Source organism: Rhodnius prolixus, unplaced genomic scaffold (assembly GCF_049639745.1).
Source record: "Rhodnius prolixus isolate KJV_2025 unplaced genomic scaffold, Rpr scaffold_12, whole genome shotgun sequence".
NCBI classification, from domain to species: Eukaryota; Metazoa; Arthropoda; class Insecta; order Hemiptera; family Reduviidae; genus Rhodnius; species Rhodnius prolixus.
This window is the reverse complement of record NW_027411635.1, coordinates 4637260-4656090: the sequence shown is the minus strand read 5'-3', so window position 1 is coordinate 4656090 and position 18831 is coordinate 4637260. Positions and strand designations below refer to the sequence as shown.

At 36.8% G+C, this 18831-nt stretch overlaps 1 long non-coding RNA gene across 1 annotated transcript in view; it reads right to left on the bottom strand.

The window, feature by feature from the left end:
• Positions 1-16669, bottom strand: part of LOC141461810 (uncharacterized) — a 46270-nt gene extending 29601 nt beyond the window's left edge. Inside the window, exon 1 of the long non-coding RNA XR_012463028.1 lies at positions 14954-16669. This is a non-coding gene — a long non-coding RNA (uncharacterized lncRNA). The remainder of the gene's footprint in view (positions 1-14953) is intronic.
• Between the last annotated feature and the right edge of the window lie 2162 nt (positions 16670-18831).

Below are 18831 nucleotides of genomic sequence, written 5' to 3'. Positions count from 1 at the left end.
TTAAAATTAGGCTAATATATTTACTGAGTCGAGGCACCACGGTAGCCGAGCGGGTTAAGAGGCGAGACCTGCAAAGCTAATATGCATTGTGGTACTGGGTTCGATTCCCGGTCCTATAGGCCTTGGATTTTATTTAATGATTAAATGAGAAATAGTAAAATACGTTTGCTAGTCGCCACCGTCCACGACACCTAGTAAATGGTAGTTGGACGTTAAGCCCCGCCTGAAAAAATAGGCGATTACTTTACTTTTATTTACTGAGTCAGTAATAATAATTTTAGATGGAGCTTTACATACATGGAGCTAACTCCTCTCCCATTGCACGTACAGCGTCGAGACCCCCAAAAGACAAATCTACATAAAATTCCGAATCGATTGACACATTATTCGTGAAAATCGATCCGCGCGTTTAGGCGCTACGTTGTGTACAAAAAAAAAGGTAACAAGAAGAACAAGAACAAGTTCTGAAAATGCATTTTTTTTCCCCCAATGTTCGACAACTTTTTTTCCCAAAATCTATTAGATCTGGGTTGTTGCAAAAAATTACAGTTTTATTGGGAGGATATGCCCCACATTATAAAGAAAATTTGGGAATTTTATCTTTTATAGAAAAAGAGAAAAAAATTGTCAAAGTTGGTTGTTTTTCAAACGTTAAGCTTTTTCGTGCAGTTTTTGACGATCAACCTTTATACAACTGTTCTACCGGACAGTTTTAATTTCTGGTAAATCTAGTTGAGGTAGGGTTCTTTTTAAGGATATATACTCGTAGCAGTTTAATGTACGATTACAAAGTGTGTAATATTGGTAAGAATTAAATAAGATTTAAATGTTAGAAGTGGTTAGAGAATTTGTGTGTTAGGACCCATGAGAAAGGACGAGTTAGTCGTGTAAAGTGTTCATACCAGAGTTCATTTTTAAAGAACCATTTTTATTAATTTTTAAATTATATATTGATGGAAAAAAAACATAGATTATCTTGGCTAAACGAGTGCTACAAAATATATTGCGATAGAATCACATAAATTTAAGTTCGACACTTCACAAACGAGATTTTTGTTCTGCCCTTATTTGAAAGCATATAAGGAAACTTGCGTAGTCAGATTGTGTGGGACAAAGTTATATGGAAATAAGAAGTAGCATAAAAAAAGTTCGCTTCCCTCACTTCAGGTAATTTGTAAATCCGCGAGCAGTAGAAGTAACCAGGTAATCCGCCACTACAACTTCATAACAGGTTTTAACCAATCCTCCAATAAATGCACGTTCCTTTGAAAGTTAATTAATATTTTCTTAAATATGAATTCGAACGTTTAGTTCTTCTTAACTAACTTAAAATTGGTGCGGGCCCACTCATGGACAATAATTTTTTTGATGCTCCAACTCATAAATATATTCACCATTCGTAGCGCTACCGTCGCGACCATGTCATTAACTACAGAGCTATATCTACCTTCCTTGCAACCTCTCTAAACAGTTGATTTATCTTAAACTCTCTGTCTAAACTACTGGGAAAAATAAACTACAAACTTCTCGTAAAATACTTGAATGAATCAAACACAATAACACATCAATTCGGATTTAGAGCAAAACACTCGCCAGTATACCATCAATACCAGTTACAGTACACATCGTAGGCAACTTCGAGGTCAGAAAGTTCACGGTAGCTGTATTTCTAGATGTAGCTTCCGCCTTCGACAATATTTGGTACTTTCGACTACCTTACGAACGTAGAAACACTAATGCACCAGACCTTGTGACTGATAGAATCGTTTTTTCAAGGCAGAACATTCCAGGTATGGATTTAAATTGTACGTATTGACGTACAGCACTGAACCACAGATTCTCGCGGGACTTTCCTTAGGTGGAATCTCGAATCCCTTACTCTTCAGTCGATATTGCTCAGACATCCCAGAACTTTCTTCAACGACTTTAGCTACGTACGCAGGCGATACAATGATAGCCTCCTTCATCAAAGACATTAACCAATAAAAACGAAGTAAAAATCTTCTTCCTTCGTAGGTTCTGAAATGAAGTCCTTCCCCTATTAAAACTCAACAATCTGGAAAATCCCTAGAAAACAGAATCCAGGAGTACGCTACCTTGGCGGTAATCCTTGATGCAGTCACTCGCTTGGTGACTGCACTGCAATATAAAACTGCAACAAGCATACATTCGACTAAAACAGTTATGCCCCATTAATTAACAGAAACACTCCTGGGACTGTACTGCTCTACAAGACGGTTCCTTAGACCTCTTTTAACATCCAGCCTGCTCAGTCTGGATTACAACCAGCAACTGACTGACGTAAAGACCTACAGACTGCACATTAACACAAAACTGCAACAAGCATACACTCGACTGAAACAGTTATACCCACTAATTAACAAGAAACACTCCTGACACTGTTCTGCTCTACAAGACGCTCCTTAGACCTATATTAACATCCAGCCTGCCTAGTTTGGATTACAGCCAGCAACCGACTGACGTAAAGACCTGCAGACTGCACATCAACACAAAACTGCAACAAGCATACACTCGACTGAAACAGTTATACCCTCTAGTTAACAGAAACACTCCTGACACTGTTCTGCTCTACAAGACGCTCCTTAGACCTATATTAACATCCAGCCTGCCTAGTCTGGATTACAGCTAGCAACACACTGACGAAAAGACCTGCGGACTGCACATCAACACAAAACTGCAACAAGCATACACTCGACTGAAACAGTTATAACCACTAATTAACAAGAAACACTCCTGACACTGTTCTGCTCTACAAGACGCTTCTTGGACCTCTTTTAACATCCAGCCTGCTCAGTCTGGATTACAGCTACCAATAGACGAAAGGACCTGCAGACTGCACATCAAAACAAAACTGCAACAAGCATACACTCGACTTTACTTTTTTTAGAATTTTACCATCTGTCAATCAAAGTGTTCATGTGCGGTGCACAGTCTGGCTACTCCTGTATGCCGGCTCTGCGTGTTTATTCCTGCCAATATTCCCACTCTTAGATTGTGGACAGCTGGTTCTACCACTAGATCTTCACAAAACTTATTTTATTCTTGTACAAAATTGATACCCCTGGGAAAATGGTTCCAATAAAAGTTGTAGGACTACGTGCATGAAATCTAAAATACTAAGTTAAAACGAAAAGATTTTTGTAAAACCCAAAAACAAAATTGAAGCATACTCTCACAGTAACTGGTACATGGGGTGGACATTCTCTTTAGATTTTAGAATTTTAGCGATTCATTTAATTCTTCTCAAGAATGAATTAGAGTTAAGACTGCAAATTATAGTTACACGGAAATCAATTATCGCTTATCTAATAAGTTCCTCTCTCTGAACAGACCGTCTACTGTCTACTACTTAAGACATTGAAGCGTCTCCTTTGCCATCGAAAATAATTCGCTTTTCAACTTTATTTATTTTGTACATTTTATTTCTTTATTAGAAATAATCTTCTACTTCTTCTTCCACTGGCTCTAAGGTCTTGGAAGAACATTGTCCTTCGCCAGTAAAACTTACTGCCAGGCGTCTCTACCATTCACAATTCTTCTCCATTGTCTTCCCTAAATCTTCCTCCACATTCTGGAGCCATTTTAAACGAGGCCTTCCCCGCGGCCTTAGGATGCCTTTATATGGCTTATTAGCCCCACAGTGCAGATGCTCCAACCAGCGTAGTCTCCTTATCTTTACTGTGGTCACAAGATCTCGTGAGTTTCTTATTCTTTCTTATCCTATACATTCTATTTTCCTGGAGAAGTCCATATATTGTCTGTAGCATCTTCCTCTCGCAGGTATTTTTAACTTTCTTTCATCCACCTTCCTTAAGGTCCAGGTTTTGAAACCATCCAAACACTACCGTTCTGTAGATCATCCTATATGTTGTGATCTTAGCCTGTCTTGATATACACTTACTTCGGAGCGTCGGAAACAAGGCTGCGTAACAACTATTTCCGGCAATTATTCGGCTCTTTATTTCTGGGCACGTTAGTAAGCTACCCAGATACCTTAGTAGGAATACTACCGTCCGATATTTCAGAGAATTCATGAGTGTTTTTTTTATATTTCTCTTGCATCATATCTGTGTAAAATCCTCGGATACTATAAGATAATTCGTGTTTAATAGGATATCAAAGCCCCTAGACCTTTTATATTTGAGAGCAGAAATTGTCTGCATTATTGGACAGACATAAGAAGAGTCCGAGACTATTGCTGTAAAAACATTTTATTTTAAATTTATACATATTTAGTTATTATCACCTTCAATATACACCCCTCCCCTATCCCTACAACGCTTCATGCGAATTTACCACTGTTCGAAACAGTGCTGGAAGTCTTTTTCTGTGAGCTCCTGCATGACTCGTACAGCTTTTTCTTTCACAGCTTCAACGGACTGAAATCGTGTTCCTTTTAATGCAGATTTGGTTTTAGGGAACAGATAAAAGTCAAACGGGGGCCAGGTCAGGCGAATAAGGGTGGATGACCTAAAACTGGGATGTTGTACTTGGCTAGAAACGTCTTCGACAGACAATGCAGTGTGAGCCGGCGTGTTGTCTTGATGGAGAACCCCGTGACTTGTTCTTCCACAAAGCGGGCCGTTTTTTCGTTACTCTTTTCACGGAGTTGAGCAAGCACCACACGGTAGTAATATTGATTAATTATAATCGATATTTTCATCCGTTTTGGACGGGCGGTCATCATCTCCAACGTCTTCTCGGCCATCTTGGAAACGCTTGAACCACTCAAAAACTCGCGCACGTTATCAACATTCATCGCCATAATCTTCTTTCAATAAAAGATAAGTTTTAGTAGCGGTTTTATCAAGTTTTGATGTGAAATTTCACGACAATTCGTTGCTCTACTACATGTGTAGTATCATGTTTTCGGTCAGTCAGATTTCTCTACAAACACGTGAGACGCTGCAATCGAAAGAGAAGGCTTTACGCTGCACAGCTGTCGGTCGTTAGGATTTGGCGCATGCATAGTTCTTCTTTAGCAGCATCAGTCTCGTTATTTAATAGCCACACCTCGTATATCCTATACCTTTCCTTCAACTTTAAATTAGTAATTAGTAATTTTAAAAATGCGCCACGATAGCCGTGCGGTTAGAGGTGAGACCTGCAAATCATAGAACTATAAATGGTGGTATTGGGTTCGATTCCCTGTCCTAGGCCTTGGATTTTATTTTATGGTTAAAAAAAGCAATTAGCTGTAAAGTAGGTTTGCTAGTTGCCTCGGTTCACGGCATCTAGTTTGGTAATTGGACGTAAAGTTCGCCTGAAAAAATAGGCATTACTTTATTATGTAACTTCGACAACTTTAATTCAGCTTATTTAAAAAAAAAAATTATCGTATTTGACTTCTATGGTATAGTAGCCGAACTGTGGCAGTAGTTGGATTGTATGAGACAGAATGCATGTTGTAGCCAACAAATTAATCGATTAGTTTCATTCTTTTTTGTAGCACTGTCGTCATGATATCAAGAAGTTGAAAAATTCCACGCTGTAACTGCTGAATAATTTAAGCATTGTTGCAATGGAACATTAAGTGTAATTAGGGCCATTTGATATGATTAGTATTCGGAGTGTACTTCAGACCAGGTATCAATATTCACAGCCAGGCAATTATGTTTGTACTCTCGGACATACTCTGATGAATAGCGTTCTAAATAGAGTTCAAAAGCGCTCGTTTAACTTGTGCTACTTTCATGCCAGTCTACAATGAATTGGCAACTCACAATTGAGAGTTTTTCTCGCATTTCCAGTGAGATTTTTCATTATATTAGTAAATAGTTTGCCTTTCTAATATTAATAGTACATCTAGCAGTCTTTTGTGACTGATTGAAAAGAAAACAGATGAAATTATTACCAATTTCAGCTATATTTTTACTCTCTTAGCCACTGCTGATTTACTTATCTCATTTCTATGATTACTTTTCTTCATCTTCTATAAATTAATCTCTCTTCTATAATAATAATCCCTCAATGGGGTTGCGCTACTTTATTTAATCAATTTCTCAGTTTTTAATTATTTTTACAAAACCATCTCGTAACAATTTACTTTAAACTAGGTGTATGTATTATTTGCATGTAATAATAATAATAATAATAATAAATAGTAATAATAATATTAATAGTCTATTAAGGATTCAAAATTGGCGAGGAATCGGTCAAATAAAAACAACAACTCGTCTTTTTTGCCAACGTTTCGACATTACAAATACAAAAATACAAACAATTTAGAGAATCATTAACATAGAAAATCAGTAAAAAAATCAGTAATATGGAAATGATTTGAAATGAAATCATTTTGTTCATTTGATTTGTAGTTCATAAGGGTTTTTGGTTTTTCCTGTTTGTTTTTTGTATTAAAAATTTTTTTCCCAATATCTATATTATTTACTCTTTTGTCAAAATTGAACATTGTAATTAGTCTATTGTATCTGTCCCATTGTCATTACCAAAATTCCCGTGCAAGTCCCGCTATATCTGTATACAGGGTGTATACGGAGGAGGGTCGAAACTTCGGGAGGTGATTCTGGGCATCATTTGCAACAAAAAATTTCCTTTAAACTATGGCTCGATTCGGCTCCGTTTTGTAGATATTTTTAATTTTATGTTTTTTCAAGATGTTACTACTTTTTAGCAAAAAGTTGTCTATATTTCTCAAACTATTAAAGATACAGCTATTTTAATAAGCTCATTAGAAAGAAGGTTAAATTTCCTTTTAAATAAGCTAATTTGTATTCCAAAATAATAATATTAAGTATTTTACTTTGTGGCCCAAACATAAGAAATAGCAAGTTTCTAATTTTTTCCAAAAACTTTGACTTCATTTTTCTCAAAAACATTTTATAAGAAAAAACCGTGCACTATTCAGGAAAAACATCTACATACGATCACCTTTCGAACGGTATACAATAATTGGGGTTTTGTTAAAAATTGATGCAGAAATCTGGGATTAATAGCAAAAAAGTAGGCCTCAAAACAACGTCGGCATGAAAGGAATTCACCTACGAGGGTCGTTTGAAAAGTCCGTGCAAAGTCAGAGAGATAGCACCACTGGCGCGTATCGAGGTTATGTTTAGTTAGTAGCATCTCTTGGAAGAACACACACCAAGTTACAGCCAGATCGGTCTATTTCTTTGTGTTTAGCATTCGTTTGAATCGAGGAAGTCGAGTGATTTTCAAAAAATGGACGAAAAAGAATTTCGTGTGTTGATTAAACACTACTTTATGAAAGGCAAAACGCCTCAGGAGACTAAAGAGAAGCTTGATAAACATTATGGTGACTCTGCACCTTCGATTAGAACAGTTTATAAGTGGTTTCAAAATTTTCGGAGTGGCCATATGGGCACAAGTGACGCTGAACGTTCTGGACGCCCTGTTGAGGTCACTACTCCAGAAATCATTGATAAAATCCATGATATGGTGATGGATGACAGAAGAGTGAAGGTGCGTGAGATTGCTAGTGCTCTGGGCATCTCGAATGAACGGGTACATAATATTTTGCATCAACATTTGGACATCCCCCCTATTCTCCAGACTTGGCTCCCTCGGACTACTATTTGTTCCCCAATATGAAGAAATGGCTGGCGGGAAAAAGATTTTATTCAAACGAGGAGGTGATTGCAGTAACGAATGGCTATTTTTCAGACTTGGACAAATCCTATTATTCGGAAAGGATCAACAAACTAGAGCAGCGTTGGACGAAGTGTATAAGCCTAAAAGGAGACTATGTTGAAAAATAAAAAAGGTTTACCCCAAAAAATTAAGTAGTTTTTATTTTTGCACGGACTTTTCAAACGACCCTCGTACCATAAGAATATAATTGATCAGAATTTAACCTTCTTTCTAATGAGCTTATTAAAATAGCTGTAGCTTTAATAGTTTTAGAAATATAGACAACTGTTTGCTAAAAAGTAGTAACACCTTGAAAAAACATATAATTAAAAATATCTATAAAACGGAGCCGAATCGAGCCATAGTTTATATGGAATTTTTTGTTGCAAATGATGCCCAGAAACGCCTCCCGAAGTTACCGTAGTCTTATGCTGAACACCCTGTATATTCCTGCTTCTCCAGTTCTGGCTCTTAGTTTTCTGTAACTCAACCAACCCACATAGCCACTTAAGTTTCAATAATTATAAAAAATTTATTGTATTTTATTTTTATTTTTATATTACTGATTTTTTACTGATTTTCTATGTTACTGATTCTCTAGATTGTTTGTATTATTGTATTTGTAATATCCAGACCCTGAAGAAGGCAATATATTTGTGGAAACGTTGGCGAAAAAGACGAGTTGTTGTTTTTATTTGGACCGATTCCTCGCCAATTTTGAATTCTTAAATGAATAATTTACTGTCACGAAAATAGTAATAATAATATTAATTACAACTGGTAGTACCACTTAGCTAAACACATTTTTTGGGGGGGTACATTGTGGGTATTCTCGAAAATAGTTCTTATAATTTTATTTAAAATATTGTATTGTAATTACAAACTCTCGGACTTATAGGACGAAACGCTGTTTACTGTTTTTTATTATTATTATTTTTCGGAGAATGTTCATTGAATTGGGAAAAATTTGACCCTAAGTACTGAATTATATAGGTTAGCACATTTTGACAATTTTCCAGAGGATGTTAGAGGTGACTAGATCGTGGACGGAGGGATTTTTTTTTCCTAAGAAGATTCAGGATAGCATACTTAAACTTCCGGAGGAAAGAAAGCTTTGGGCGGAAGTTCGAGAGGTAAAGGGCCTATCAAGATGGTTCTGCAATTGTATGTAAAAGTTATGTAAACGCCTATTTCTTGCAGGCGAGGCTTTAACGTCCATCTACCGATTAGGTCGTGTGGACAGGAGCAGAAGCACATACTTTACTGTAAACAATTTTTTTTCTAACAAATAAAAAGTGGCTAAACGCTGGATTCGAACTGGGGATCACCGGCTTACAAAACTACGCTCATAAACCACTAGACCAACACCCACTGCATTGTTATCGTATATGTTCGAAGTCAAATACAGGGTGTCCCAAGGTATATGTATAACGACTTTTTCTCAGAAACTAAGATGTTGTTTCCTGCCAATTGTCCCTTACTGCCAAAGAAATAGATTCGGCTATAACCGAGTTACAGGCATCAATTATTCTCTGCTTTAGTTCATCTACAGATGCAATTCCGGCTTGATTCTGTTACACCTAGATTTAGAAATGCTTTTTAGATAAGCAGAAATAAGTGAAGAAAGAAAGCTATCTTAGTTTCCGAGAAAAAGTAGTTATCCATATACCTTGGGACACCCTGTATATCAGAAAAAGTGGGAGGTTGGTGTTTTAGGCTGGAAACATAGTGGAGCGGTTGAGTAAAGCGGCGATGATAGCTGCTTCAGATCAAAGAGACGGACGAGCAGCGAGCAAAGAGTCGCATGCACATAGTGACCGAGTTTAGTCGCGTTTCTCCTTTCTACGAGACATGATGGAGGAACTATTTCTATACAAAAAATTCTTCCTTGAAAATTTGGTATTTACAGCAGCTGCAGTGTTCCTTGATATGAACAGGACAAGACATGAACTTGGTGAATTCCATCACTTGTACCAACAACTTCGGGAGCATCCTGGCAAGTTTCATGCGTATTTTCGAATGTCTATTTCAACATTTGATTACATAATAGCCAGAGTTGAAGGCATGTTAATCAAGAAAAGGACGAATTTCAATGTTAACCCCATTAATCCTGTCCCATTCCTTATCCAACACAAATCGGTTGTGATGTATAGGATCCTTTTGGTCCCATAGAGGTTTCTTTAAAAAAAACTACACCAATAAATGCAGCAATATCCATTTTAACCTTTAAAAATTGAGCGCGAAGAAATCAAACATGTCATAACGTGTTGCTCTACTCTCTCTTGGTAGCTCTATTCGCTTTGCTCCCCCACGTGGTCCAATGTGATAACTTGTGTTTGTTTTCAGCGCTTTGCTCAACCGCTCCACTATGTTTCCAGCTTTAGAGAATAGATCAACTTTGTCCCAAATAGTCTTGGTCCAAGAACCATCTAGTAGGGGGCGAAGTGGATTTATAGTTGAACTATGCAACGGCTGGTGCCCATAGTAATGTGTCTGCAATGTTTAGTGTTGCAATTAACTTTTTGTAGTTACAATAGGATGAAAAATTAATGCCAATTTCAGTCATTATAAACTTTATTATGCCGGAGCTTTCGACCTAGGGACTAGGTCATCTTCAGGGCTGTGGAACATATTTACAGTGTGTTAACAATTATTTACAAAAATATTTACCTAATTTACAATATACTGTTTTACATCATTAGAGGGTTGGTGGGTCTTCTGTCTTGTCTGTTCATGGACTGAATGTGATCGGTTTTATGTGTTTAGTTATGAGGAAGTCAGTGTTGCCAATTGTTAAGTATTTTGCAGTAAGTTGGCATATGTGTTGTTTAAATTGTTGGTGTCAGTTTTGAAATTTAGACTGTTTTCTGTCTTAGATATGTACGTATACCATTTCTAACAAAACCAAACATAATAACACATAGACCGATCACATTCAGTCCATGAACAGACAAGACACAAGACACACCAACCCTCTAATGATGTAAAACAGTATATTGTAAATTAGGTAAATATTTTTGTAAATAATTGTTAACACACTGTAAATATGTTCCACAGCCCTGAAGATGATGTAGTCCCTAGGTCGAAAGCTCGACAAAATAAAGTTTATAATGACTGAAACTGGCATTAATTTTTCATCCAATTGAAACTATGATTCAGTCACCAAAAATAATGAACAGTAATTTTTGTAGTATTCATTTTCTCACCAAACGCGGCATAGATTGGTGCATAAATAAATGGAACACCAAAGTAGTGCATTTGGTCTAGCTGGCTTATCCAAAAGTTTCGTTGGACTGATTTCAGTCGATATGTGATCCTTAGAACTGTTAAATCCTCCGTTCTACAAGTTGGGATTACGGGTTTAAGAGTCATTGCAACTAACATACCTTTCTTCTGTGCCTCCTCATTAACATACTCGTTCCCTACCAACCCGAAATACCCGAGGAACCTTTTTGTTAAAAAAAGAGAAACCCAACGTAGCACTCTTTAATCCTAAACTCTAATTTTTGTTGATAAGATTCTTAATACATACAATAAAATGTCTTACCTGTTACATTTATTAGATTATAGAATTTATAAAGAATAGTAATTTCTCTTACAGCAGTAAGAGACACTAAATATAGAAATGGATTGAATTTCTCTTATTGTAAATAAATAAGAGGTAAAGAGACAATAATTTATTTTGATTGTAATGTAGAACCGTTACAAGTATTAGGGAACAGGGGTATAAGGCTTGCGCTATTGTACTCTAGCAGATCTATTGTCTACAACTACCGCAAAACTCATTGCTCTAAATGAGAACGGATTATGTAGATAACTAAGTTTTGAAGCTTTAACTTGCTAACTATGAAAGCTAGGCTGTCCTATTGTATAATCTATGTTACCAAATCAGGACGGGGTATAAAAAAATATGGCGCATTTAGATAAAAATCATTGTTTTAAGTGTGTTACAATAGCCTTCTTTAATGCAAATTATATAAATACAAAAATTAGCAGTGCATTCTTTCTGTTTCCATCTAGAAAGAAATAAAATATTGCGATCGTGGTAAATTGTTTATGAAAATAATTTTTTAACGTAAATATTCTTTTTTGAAATGTTTTAGACATAATCTGAGTTTGGTGCTGTAAATCCGTAAAAGATATGAAATTAGAACTATTATTATTATTTTAATGAATTAAGGCGCGCCAACATCTGAGGTTATTCGCGCCCGGAGCTTTTCCCAGTACACAACAGTGTTCTCTCGCCTACAGACAATACCATAACCGGACAGTGAGCTGTAAAAAGCTCCTAGGAAGTGAAAATCTAAGGGCCAGCAGCTGGATTCGAATCCGGGACTTCCGCATGGGAATCCGATACGCTAATCGCATTAATTTTTTTTTTTTTTAATGATTTAAGGCGCGTCAACATCTAAGGTTATTGGCGCCTGGAGCTTTTTTCAGTGCACTGCCGGCCTCCGGACAGTGTTCTCTCGCCTACAGACAACACTGTCCATCACCGGCAAAACGCCTCAGGAGACTAAAGAGAAGCTTGATAAACATTATGGTGACTCTGCACCTTCGATTAGAACAGTTTATAAGTGGTTTCAAAATTTTCGGAGTGGCCATATGGGCACAAGTGACGCTGAACGTTCTGGACGCCCTGTTGAGGTTACTACACCAGAAATCATTGATAAAATCCATGATATGGTGATGGATGACAGAAGAGTGAAGGTGCGTGAGATTGCTAGTGCTGTGGGCATCTCGAATGAACGGGTACATAATATTTTGCATCAACATTTGGACATGACAAAGCTATCCGCAAGATGGGTGCCGCGATTGCTCACGCTTGACCAAAAACGAAATCGTGTGAAGTGTTACAAGGACGGTTTGCAGCTGTTCCAGAAGAATCCGCAGGACTTTAAGCGTCGTTTCGTCACTGTGGATGAAACATGGATACATCACTACACTCCTGAGACCAAAGAACAATCTAAACAATGGGTTACCAAGGGGGAATCTGCGCCAAAAAAGGCGAAGACCGTTCCTTCGGCCGGAAAGATTATGGCGACTGTCTTTTGGGATTCGCAAGGAATAATCCTCATCGACTATCTGGAAAAGGGTAAAACTATTACAGGTGCATATTATTCATCGTTATTGGACCGTTTGAAAACCGAGCTGCAAGAAAAACGCCCACGATTGGCCCACAAAAAAGTCCTTTTCCATCACGACAACGCACCAGCTCACACCTCAGCAGTTGTGGTCGCAAAATTAATGGAAATAGGGTTCCAACTCGTTTCACATCCCCCCTATTCTCCAGACTTGGCTCCCTCGGACTACTATTTGTTCCCCAATATGAAGAAATGGCTGGCGGGAAAAAGATTTTATTCAAACGAGGAGGTGATTGCAGAAACGAATGGCTATTTTTCAGACTTGGACAAACCCTATTATTCGGAAGGGATCAACAAACTAGAGCAGCGTTGGACGAAGTGTATAAGCCTAAAAGGAGACTATGTTGAAAAATAAAAAAGGTTTACCCCAAAAAATTAAGTAGTTTTTATTTTTGCACGGACTTTTCAAACGACCCTCGTATGTTCAATAAAAAATTTGCTAAAATGTGTTGAATTTTTTCAGTAAACATTTTAGGCGTTCCAAAACAATTATATTCTTCCTCGGACCACACAAAATTTGGATTTAGATTTAGATTTGAGAAGATTGTATAAAAAGTTTAGCAATTATTGCTAAAATTTAGAATAAAAATAAGTATTACTTGATTCAATCCCATTAGACAAATATATTTTTGGTGAGAAAATTATATCCATTAAACTAATAACTTATAAAACATTAGACCAAATGCTAGCTGTCTAGTAACATTTTGAAAATAGCTGGCAAAATAATTGGATTTTATCAAAAGGACAAAAACGGTAGGTCACCACCAACGCCATATATAGTATAGCAAAAAGCTTGTAGTTCTCATTCTGCCCATTTCCGGAAGCCATTTCAGTACTCCTTCTGTTTTCTATTGGACAATATTATCACTATAAATAAAACTGAGATTTGGACTGCTTTTCAGGAGGTTTTCTTTTTATCATAGCTTGCGGTTGCCTGGATACTGTTAGCGTGTGTAACCAATATCTTAAATTTCTTAATAACCTTATTTCTTTTAATAAAATTTAAACTGAAAAATACGACTCGTAATTAATTTTTTGAATACATAGTTTGTTTTGCGCGCTTCCATCAATCAAAAATTTACGATAATCAGGTTAATTATAGTTAATGACTATTTATTACTCTACTAAATAGAAGAAGGTGCAAAGTGAAGATTTTTGATTTTGAGATTTCAGCTGAACGATCCCTTTTATGGTCCCCTGAAACGGTTTGGGTCTGTTTGGCTCAAACGATTTACTTACACATGGTATATCAGTTCCCGCAATTAAAATTTGGATTTTTTTTTAGATCATCGCCTGTTGAAACTCAATAACCAGGGAATTCCTTCGAAAACGAAGGGATCAAGGAGTTGTGCTACCTTGGAAAGTAATCCCTTGATACACAACTTACCTGGAAGCTGCCTTTCAACAAGCTTCAACACTCGACTGAAACAGTTATACCCACTAAATAATAGAAACACTCCTGGCACTAAGGCGCCACGGTAGCCGAGTGGTTAGAGGGGAGACCTGTAAAGCTAATAAGTGTTGTGGTATTGGGTTCCATTCCCGGTCTCCTAGGCCTTGGATTTTATTTAATGGTTAACAAAAAGAAATTTATAGTAAAGTAAGTTTGCTAGTCGCCTCCGTCCACGACACCTAATTGTGGTAGTTGGACGTAAAGCCCGCCTGAAAAGATAGGCAATTACTTTACTTTACACTCCTGGCACTGTAGTGCTCTACTCTATTAACACACACTGACGAAAACACCTGCAGACTGCATATCAACACAAAACTGCAACAAGCATACACTAGACTGAAACTGTTATACCAACTAATTAACAGAAATACTCCTAGCACTGTACTGCTTTACAAGATGGCTCCTTAGACCTCTTTTAACATCCAGCAATGGACACTTGGCACAGTTATTAGTCCTTCTTCACGTGGGTGCCATCTAGGGACCCTTCTTCCCTTTAACAACTGTAAAAACTTCGCTTGTTGAAATCGTCAGGTTGCTCCAAAAGTCACGTTGTTTTCACGGAAATCTGAGTCTCATCATCTGGAAAATGCTTGCCCTTCAAAAAGAATAACTTCATTGTGGAAATCCGATAGTGCGTGGTCGGATGAATAAGGGGGCGATAGAATTCCAAAAATCCAGAGCATGCTACACATTTGGGCAACATGTGAGTGGTGAATTGGGAACTCACCTTTGGTGAACATGCCACGTTTCTTGGTTTTCATAGCCTCCCACAATTCCCGCAGCATAGTATGCCCCCAGTGATCATGGTACCCTTGGCTAGGAAATCCATCGATACTACTCCGTGCTGGTCCCAAAATACTGTGAGCCTGGAATTGGAGATGTTCTCGCCGACATTTTAATTGACGATGCCAGTTGACCATAAGCCTCTCATCTTATCGGACGCCTCCATTGGTGTGCGTCCTTACAAGTAAAGGAACTTGATGACTGCTCTGAATTCCACTGGGTCCATCATAAAACCTTACACCACTTCAGCACCTGTAAAATCAATACCTTTATCAGTTATGAGTGGCGAATTGGCACCTAACCTATAGAGCATTGCATCCCAACCTATGTGCCACGACTGCGGTAGAAGTGTGCGGTAGAAGTGTGCCGTGGCAAAAAATACAAAATATTATAATGGCGTTGAATTAAAATTAATTATAAGTTAAAATAGTATAACCTCAGATTCCTATAATGAAATAAAACACAAAATGATGCGGAAGTACCATTGGTTTCTACACAAAACAAACCTCACTTCATCAGTTCTGCTTGGCGGTGGCGCTTCAGTGATGGACAGAGCAAGTCCGCCTTTGGAGTCGTAGGATTTGAATCAGTTCCAGGGTTGGAATCGATTCCAACAACTCGTTCACTGATTCCAGTTTCTGTACTTACCCTATGCATTAGTACAAAATGTCACGCAATTTATTAAAATATCAGTAAAAGTTAGCTTTCCCAGTTAATAACAAAATTATATCTCTTTAACACACATTAAGTGCTATCCCTAATTTCCAATTGCTCTGATAAATATAAAATTAACAACGTAACACAAATATTAACCCAAAAATAGGCTTGTCAAATATAAAAATTAAAGCAATGCAGTTTAGTCATTATCTAGCTTGACCACTGGAAGACTGGAGTTAACTTGCTTCTAGAGGATTCAAGATGGAGAATTAGTAAAATATGTCATAGCTTTCGATCTTCTTTATTGACTGTTTAGTTTTTGTAACTTTAATCTCATTTAGAGGTGCTTTTAATCACTTTCTTTTAGTTACGGATTTACAATTTTACATGAATTACAGGGCACTTCTTGACGTCAATAATGGGCATTAAAATACAGAATTTCTTTGTCATAAGATTCATTGCTACTTGCAGTTAATTGTATTGACAGAGAACGGCATGGACTGGGTATATGATTGGGTTTGTTATTAATGTTACAGCCTGCCACGAAAACTTGTATTTTTGTAGGATTGTAATAGTGTTGTTATTACAGCACTAGTTGAGCATAATACGTCATTTTAAAATGAAATGGGAGCATTTCAGTTTCAGTGTGCCGTTTACTGTTTGATATCTGACTAATGTGTCATGACCAGAAAAAGGTTGGGAAGCTGTTGGATCCTCGCAAGGAGTTGCGGCCCCCCTTGACCAGAATTTTCTTTGAGCGACAATTGTCCGTTGGCAGCATTGGTTGTTTGGACGTAGTGGGGATGGTGGCCAGTGCAAGGCAGAAGTTCAGTTGCCCTTGGGCATCTCAAGAGAGTAGGGATGCCAACGGATTATGTCTGTGTGTCCGCCATTGCCAGGATTTTAGCGTCGGTCTGGCTGGTACTGTTTTCGCCAAGAACTGGACAACCCATTAGCCGCCCGGTTGAACGATTTACTTTTGTTGTCTTATGATAAATCAATTTGTGAGTGTTCATAGTCAAAGATTTTTCAGAAGCATTGTCTCTATAGCAGTGATGGCGAACCTATGACCCGCGGGTCAGACAGTGACCCACGCAAGCTTTTCCCTGACCCACAATTGTTAGGCAACCATTGGTTTGTTTACGCGGATTGAATTAGATTTTCTAATCGTGTGGATAATTTATATTCAATCTGTATTTTTTTCAATCACGCATTGACACAAAAGCAATTTAAATGCTATCTATAACCTTTAGTTTGATCATTACAGTTCTAAAACGCAAATGACCACAAATGCTTTTGTAGTATTTGAAATAAAGCAAAAGTGTTTACAAAATATCAAATAAAATGTATAATTGAAGAGCTTGGTGCAAAAAGGAGTTATCTACATTTTTTTCAGAAAATATGTTTAGTGGCACCCCCTATTGTATGTTCAATTCTACATCTTTTGGTGCATAAACGAGTCTTTATGTAGACTCGTTTATTATTACTTATTCTCTAACCTAGGTTAGATTTGGAGCAAAAATGAGTTTTCTACTGCAGATAACTTTCTTTTGCTCCAAACAGAAAAGATGACGCAATCAATCAAACAAAAATTTTTATATTAGGTTTATTTAATGTTTATATTAGTTAGATATGACAGGCATAATAATATATCTAACATTCGCTTCGACAAGACACAAAATGCCACTTAAAAGCTCAAAAACAAGAAATCTGTTGACTAAAGTACTTAATATGTACTCAAGTTTTACTGAAAATTATGATTTTGGTGCAAAAAAGAGTTACCTGCACTTTTGCTTATAGCAAGCTTAAAAAATGCCCTAAAAAGTTCAAATTGAGAGCCCCAAATGACCCCCATCACATTATATTAACTAATCCTTACAGCAGACACAACATAAGGAATACATCTTAAAGCATATTTAGTTTTTTGTCCCTACTAAACATTTTAAAAAACTGTAGATAACTCCTTTTTGCACCAAGCTCTTCAATTTTACTCATATTTTGTTTGTTAAAAAAAATCGACAACCTAAAGCAAATAACCATATTTAGATTTTTCTTCAGATAAAACACACTTTTGTAAGGTTTTTGTTCAGTTATGTTTGTAAAAAGAGACTTCCATAGCATTTGTTTCGTCCGGTTTTACCCGTTAAGCCAACTGTATTTTAAAGATGTTTAAACTTAACTCAAATTATTAAACTTAACTCTTGTGCAAATGGGCATGGGTTACCCAAGAGCTAGTATTAAAAAAAAAATGAACAAAATTTGACCCACGTCTCAAAAAGGTTATCTTTTTGTTCCTTCCCCAAAAATTGACATTTGAGTAAATTAGTAAAGAAAAGTCAGTTCGCAAAATCCCAGTTTTCTGCATTTACACCCCTCTGTTCGGGGTAGGGTTTTATTAAAAACCAAAAAAATCCATATGGTCTTGAAGCTCAATAAATGCGCAACTTTTTCTGAAATTATGTGATTCCTTGATTCATTAATAATTGAAAAAATGCAGTTGAAAATTTTAACAGAAATCATCAAGAACGAATTTTTTAGACAATAAAGTAAAAATTTCGTTGTTATAAGAAACGTTTTGAGGCTCTGTATTGAGCAAATTTATAGGAAATTTAATGCTCTTTCATTTGGAATAAGCAGATTTGTTGTAGGATAAAGGATAGAAAAGTTACGGCCGTTTTTATGGTGAAAACACGAATATCGACTGAAAAGTTAAAAATGCAAATATCTTGGACACTATTGAGAATCGGGCCAAAGTGAAGAGAATATTTTTGGTTGCATTTGAGCTGCTGAATCACCTCCCGAAGTTTCGACCTCTACTCCGTGGATACCCTGTATATGTATATTATTGAAAATATTTAAAAAAGTAAATATTAAGCAACCATTTATTGTTTTCCGTTATTTTTACGTTTTACTAGCGCAATTTCATTTACAATATGTGGCCATCTCTCCCAGGTTACACTGGCCAACTCACCCAACCCAGTGGGGATAGAAGGCCAACTGCTACTTATTGTTTGTAAGAATAAAAAATGTTTCCCTTAGCATTTTTTCTGAAATTTTTACCTTATCTTATGTTTGTGAGCGTATGAGGTTTCCAAAAATAATAATAAAGTAAGCCTAGCCCTTACCAAAAATTTGCAGCCACCCTCCAAATAAAATGGTAGCCAT